This window comes from Papio anubis, chromosome 4 (assembly GCF_008728515.1).
Source record: "Papio anubis isolate 15944 chromosome 4, Panubis1.0, whole genome shotgun sequence".
In the NCBI taxonomy this organism is placed as follows: domain Eukaryota; kingdom Metazoa; phylum Chordata; class Mammalia; order Primates; family Cercopithecidae; genus Papio; species Papio anubis.
Genome location: NC_044979.1, coordinates 110621170 through 110628330, shown reverse-complemented (window position 1 = coordinate 110628330; position 7161 = coordinate 110621170).

Below are 7161 nucleotides of genomic sequence, written 5' to 3'. Positions count from 1 at the left end.
TCTTTTGTTTTGCCACCTTTTAAACTTTAGACAATATGGAACTACACTAACATGTCCTCAAGCTTTTTTGACTAAAACCAGAAGCACATCCTCCCCATGGAAAAATAAATTTCTGAGAGAAAGATTTCTGAGACAGTGAGTTTTCTCAACGGTCCAATTCAACAACTATTTCCTGAACACTAACTTATTTCCTATGTTGTGCCAAGTGCTAAGCAGAATACAAAAGATGTGTAAGACAAACTGTACCCTTAAGAAATTTCCAATCTATCTCAGAAGAAAACATGTGAGCAGTAAAGGGTTAATAGTAGAAAAGACCATCTAGAACTCAGAGTGCAAGGAAATTGCTACCGCCATTTTAATTGGCCATGACTAACTTGACCAGGGAGAATCCCATAATTAAGTGCAGTGCCGTTTGGCAGAGTGGCATATGGGCTCTGCCTAAATCTGTAACAGGGACTGATACTTTCCATGGAGCAGGCAGACAGATGGCCTGAGATTTTCAGACTTAGCTTCAGTTTCTCCCACGTATTAATCATACCCACTACTGTGACCTTGTATAAATATATATTCTTCCAGTAAAGGATAGATCTTGAAGCCTGATGAGGAGGTACGTTTATAGATCTCTAAGTATGGTAGTGGCTTCTTAGGCTCCTGCACCTTCTTGCAATACAGCTCTTAGGATTCCCAGTTGAACAGCATTGATCTATCAAAGTGGCTCTGCACTCTTGGCCCTAGAGAATATGTTATACAGAGAATATATTGTATATCACAAATTCTTACATGCTCATATCAGTGCTACATATCTATAACTAATTTGGAGCAGCTAAGCCTGATAAAAATTTACGGGGTGATAATAACAGCAACAGTTACTCACTAACAGTCACTTAATCCAGAGCACTGGATAGGCAAGAAGAATCATGATATAAAACTGAAAAGAAAATGTCTCTGACTTACAAGATATTTATAATCTGGTTAACTTAATATAACAGAGATATATAGAACAAAATGTATAAACGAACATACAAGACTACTATGTCTCATCTAGGTCCCTACTGTCTCAAAGGCAGATTATGACAGTTGGTTCTTTTGGCTCAATTTTGGTCCACTCTATACACAACTGTCAGGGCCGTCTTCACAATGTATAGCTTTGGATGAGTCATTTCCTTGGTGGAAAACCTACAACGCCATCACAGTGCCTAGAGAAAAATTACCCTCTTGACTTTCAAGGTCTCCAACTATCATCTGAAATCTGCTTCTTCCCAGTCTTCCAATCTATTGCCATGTAATTGCCCTCTTTCACTACCCACAAGGCTCCTTTAACTAAATTTGTTTACTTAAGATTTCTATTTCCAAATATGCCAATGGTGTTCCTGCCTCCACGGCCTGCTCACCTCTGCATGTAACACTCTTCATGCCTCTACTTATATGAGTCTTGTTTTTCTTTGAAGATAAAGGCTCATTTCCTACAAAATTATTTTCCTAAGCACAGCAGTTTACAGAGTCATTCCCATCTCTGAACTTCAACAACACTGGCATTTCTTAGGTAATAGGATGAGTTATTATGCATCAATTTTATATGTCTTGCCTCCCAACCTTGGTTTTAAGTTCCTTGATGTTGAGTACCTGTCCTAATCCTCTCTGTATAGCCAAAACTTAACAAACACAAAATCTTCAACAATGCTCTTGATGGCAATATAAAGTTAGGCATAAGTACTGAGCTGAGTAAAGGAGTAATCAGTTACAACCAGAATAAACTGGAATTAATTTTTCAAAGGTTTACTAGACCACTGACTTTTAAAATTGGATTTGGAAGAAAGGGCAGGAATGACTGAAGTGTGAGAAGGAGGAAGCAAGAAGGGCGTAGGTTAAAATGGTGGCTGTGGACATGGAAAAGAATGTGGACATGGAATGGGTGGGCCCGGCAGCCTGGCCACATTCTGATAATGCAATAAAATCAACAAACCAGTGCAGAAGTCTGGTTGCCAGATGCCCTTCCCATTGCATATCTTCTAGGTGTAACTTGCTGAGGTCTACAGAGTCAACAATTAGGGCCAAGAAAAAGTCATCCTGTAGGCTCAAATTCTATCTTATGACCTTTAAATATTTTTTTCAATTCGTTTCTTTAAAATACCATTTCCTTTGGCAAAGTAGTTTTTTTCCAATGGGAAGCTTGTTGGTAAGTTTTTTGGTCCTCATTTTAACCTTGTTAGAACAATTGGACAGAATTGCAAATGTTGATTAACATTTTGCACATGTATTTATCCTCTTTTTCATGTCCTCAAGTCCCTCCCGGAAGCTCCATATTGTAGAGAAGACCCTATGACTTCTAGATCTGCAGGTTTTCAGTGGGGTAGGGTACGTTACTGTTATGTTCTGATCAAGGGATCAGCCAGGTTTGGCTGAGGCTGCACAGCTGTGACCCAGTCAGCAAGCCCTGACCTCAGACCCCTCTCATGCTCAACACTTTAGCTTTAATCCACCTCAGTTCTTCTCCTGAGCAGACATCTGAAGAGTGTGTACATCAAAGAGTTAGGAAGGTGTGCCAAGGAAGGTATGAATTCTCTCACTTGATATTTCTTAACTTTGTAAACACTCTACTTCCCTACAGATCTGGGTTACCAGATACCCAAAAGAGGTACAGTCAATTCCTTATTTAAAGTTTCTTTCTCCTTTAAACTTCACTGTTCAAAACTGTCCATCTATTTTCTCTATACTTATTCCATTCTCTGTGTATTCACAGTATGAAAGAAATAAGAATGGCAGAACTCAAAATACGGATCTTAGAAATTATGTCCTCAGAGCCCCTGACTCATCAGAATAAACCGTAGCCCAGAGGGGGATGCGGCCTGGTCAGTGTCACCTAGACAACTTATAGTTCTTTAATTATATTAAGAACTAAGATCTTCCCTGTAATTTGACTTATGTCCCTAATGTAACTGCAAATTTAAAGAACAATTAATGAGGACCCTTCTTTAGATAGAATGTTGTGCTTCCTCCACGTTAGAAACATACTCATTGCAAGAAGCCAAAGTAAGAATTTCACGAGAAGTCAGAAAAAGAATTTTTCATCAAAAAACCACTATGGTAAGTTTTATCTGTGGATCAATTATACTGCAATGAGCCCACCTCTATCCTCCCTTAAATTTATATAATGTTAACAACAACAACAAAAAAAGATAAATAGACAGGACGGTCAGGCACCTGCTCTCCCACCTCAAGGATTAGCTTCCTCTAGAATAGTGTTTCTCCGCAGCAGCATTACTGACATTTTAGGTTGAGTTTTTGCTGTGGGGCTGTGCTGTGCATTGCTGGATGTTTATCAGTACCCACTATCCCCAGCTTCTACACCCTGGATGCCAGTAGCAATCCTTCTTCCCCTACACCCCCCTCCATGCTGCCCCCAGTTATGAGAACCAAAAACGTCTCCAGACATTACCAAATTTCCCATGAGGGAAAAAATTGCCACCCTCCTCCCAGAGAACCACTGGTCTAGAACGTGGAGGTTATTTTGGGAGGTCCTTGCAGAAGTTTCTCATTAATATTTGTGTTCCATACCCTTTACTACCTACTCTACCATTACTGCTGTAATTTCTATCCTGAGCTCCCCCAAAGAGGTTAACATACAGCAAACAACACTGCCCTTTCAAAATGCCTCCTCCAGAAAAGGCTTGACAAAAAGTGGAGATCACTGAAAGATGTGAAAACCAGAGGGTGAGGCTCACTGGCGGAGGTGGGGTTGTGGGGGGACTATAAAGGTGACTTGACTGCAGAAAGCACTCAGGAAGTTGAACTCCTCTCTGAATTTACAATTAATTATGCATTGCTATATAACAAACTATCTAAAATTTAGTGGATTAAAACAATGTCAATGTATGTGGGTCAGAAATTTGATCAAGGTTCAGATGGGCAGGTTCTTCTGCTCCATGTGGCACTGGCTGAGGTCACTCATTCAGTTGTATTCCCTTGGTTGCTGAGATAAGCCGGATATCCAAGAGAGCTTCAGTCACATGTCTGGTATACTGGTGCTCCTCCAAATGGCCCCCCTCTCTCTCCACATAGTCAGCGTGGGCCTCTTCAGAAGATGATGTTCAGACATCTAGCATGCTGGTTGATTTCCAAGAGCAAAAAAGGAAGATGCCATACCTCTTAAAGACTTAGCTTAGAAATGGCATGTGGTTTTAAAAATATGTGCAAGATACATATAGAAACAAATATAAATGTGTGTCTGAGTCTGTGTGTATACATGTATTTCCTCCCTCGTTTGTAAAGAGGACCTAGTCATAATGATATTCCAGTAACAATTAGCATGTCTAGTATTCCGACCTTGGTTTCCAAATACCATTTTCTAGTAAAAGGAACGAGGGTTTTTTGGAGAAATGATTAATTCCAGGGCTACTGTAGGAAAAATACAACATGATCCTGAACATCTTGTATTGACAGAAAGTAAGAAAGTGTTCATAAAAAGGTAGGAGCGTGTTGAAAGGACATTCAATTCATGCTGAAGAAGCTCCCAGTGGCCAGATCTGTGACCATTTAAGCAATAAAATAATGAGTACAGTAAACGATGAGCCACAAAATAAAATAAATGTCAACTGGTCCATATTGATATAAATAAATAATTGAATAAATAAACAAATGGAGAACGGGCAACTCTTACAATAGAATTACAGTTAATAAATCTAAAAACAGGAAAAATAGAAGTAGAATACCAAATAATTGTTTAAGGCAAGAATCACGGACAGATGCTAAAATTAGTAGGCAAAACTATAATGAAAAACAGAATATTTGCATATTTTCTATGGTATCCTAGAAAAAGCCTCCTCAAAAGATAACACATTCTATCTAATCCCTGAAATCTATAAATGTTATATTACATGGGAAAGACTTTATGGATGTGATTAAGTGAAAGATCTTGAGATGGAGGGGTTATTCTGGATTGTGTGGGTGGGCCCTGAATACAGCCACAAATTTCCTTACAAGAGACAGGCAGAAGGAGATTTGATGGCACACAGAAGATCATGTAAAGGAGGAGGAAGAAAGCAGAGTGAGAGAGAGACGATGTTACGCCACTGCCTGTGAAGGTGAAGAAATGGCCATGGGCCAAGGAATGAAAGGAATGCAGCTTGAGATGCTGGACTATGTGAGGAAGGGAATTCATTTCTAGAGCCTCCACAGAGAGCACAGCCCTGTAACACTCTTCTTTCAGTTCAATGATAGTGATCAGAATGAAATCCAAAGACTTCTGGCCTCTAGAATTTTAAGAGAATTAAGTTCTATTGTTTTACATGACCACGAGTATGGTAATTTGTTACAGTGGCCAAAGTGAACTAATACGGTCTCAAAATATTTACCCGTAATATGCTTACTAATTACAGAAACAAACAAACAAACAAACAAAAACAAACCCAGGACTTTTAAAGGGAACTTGTAAGATGCCACCTTAACTAAAGGACCAAAGTTAAAATGACCAGTAATACAATATCTTAACATCATGTACCTCCTGTTATGATATACTGCAAAGATCCAAAATCACCTCTGAAATTTCTTGCCAAAAATGCATAACCCTGATCTAATAATGAAGCATTTCACACAAAACCAAATTAATGGACATTCTACAAAATAACTGCACAATACGCTGAAGGTAATTAAACAAAGAAAGATTGGAGACTGACCCAGATTGGAGAAGACTAAGAAAAAATGACAACTAAAGGTGATGTGGAATCCTGTAATTGATCCTGGATGAGAAAAAAAATGACATTCGTGGGTATACTCATTTACTATCACTGCATAGCAAATTACTCCTAGCTTAGAGGCTTAAAACAACAGTCATTTATAAGCTTTCAGTTCCGTAGGTCAGAATTCCAGCATGGTGTATCACTACTCAGGGTATCACAAGACTGAAATCAAGCTGGCATGACTGAGTTCTTGTCTGAAGCTCTGGAAATGAATCCACTTCCAAACTCATTCAGGTTGTTGGCAGAATTCAGCTCCTTGTGGTTGTAGGACTGAGGTCTCTGTTTTCTTGCCGGCTGTCAGTTGGGTCTTCTCTCACTTCCTAGAGGCCACCTGCATTCCTTGCCATGTAACTACTTCCAGCCGTGGGGGTTTTCCACATGTCAAATCTTCTTTGTGCTTCAAATCTGAGGCCTAATGAGTTTGACCTCTAGACCCAGGTTTAAAAGACTCATGTGATTAGCTCAGTCCCACCTGGAGAGTCTCTCTATATTAAGATCAACTGATTTTGGACCTTCATTATATCTACAGATTCCTTCCCTAGCAGCACTTACTTAGTGTTTGATTGGATAACTGAGAGACAGTGTGTGTGGCTGGGAATTTTGGGGACCATCTTAGAATTCTGCCTACCCAAGTGAGACAACTGGTAAAATTTGAATAATGTTTATAGATTAGCTAATAGGATTATATCAATGTTAATTTTCCAACTTACATAATGATACATTGGTTATATAAAACGTTAACATTAGCAGAAACTGGATGAATGTACATGGGAATTCTATGTACTATTTTTGGCATTTTTTGTAAATCTAAAATTATTTAAAGTAAAAAGTTTTTTAAAAAGCAAGTCATGGCCAGGCTCAGTGGCTCACACCTGTAATCCCAGCACTTTGGGTGGCTGAGGTGAGAGAATCACTTGAGGACAGGAGTTTGAGACTGGCCTGGCCAACATAGTGAGACCCCCAACTCTACAAAAAAATTAAAAATTAGCTGTGCATGGTGGTGCATGCCTGTAGTCCCAACTACTCAGCAAGCTGAGGTGGGAGATCACTTGAGCCCAGGAGTTTGAGACTACAATGCGCTATTATTGTGCCACTGCACTCCAGCCTGGACGACGGACCAAGGGCTCACATCTTAAACAAAAACAAAGCAAGTCACAAGGCTATCTCGGTGTCATGGAATACTATGCAGCCATAAAAAGGAATGAGATCATGTCCTTTGCAGGGACATGGATGAAGCTGGAAGCCATCATCCTCAGCAAACTAACACAGGAACAGAAAACCAAACACCACATGTTCTCACTCATAAGTGAGAGCTGAACAATAAGAACACATGGACACAGGGAGGGGAACATCACACACCAGGGCCTATTAGGGGGTAAGGGGTGAGGGGTGAGGGGAGGTAACTTACAGGACAGGTTGCTAGGTG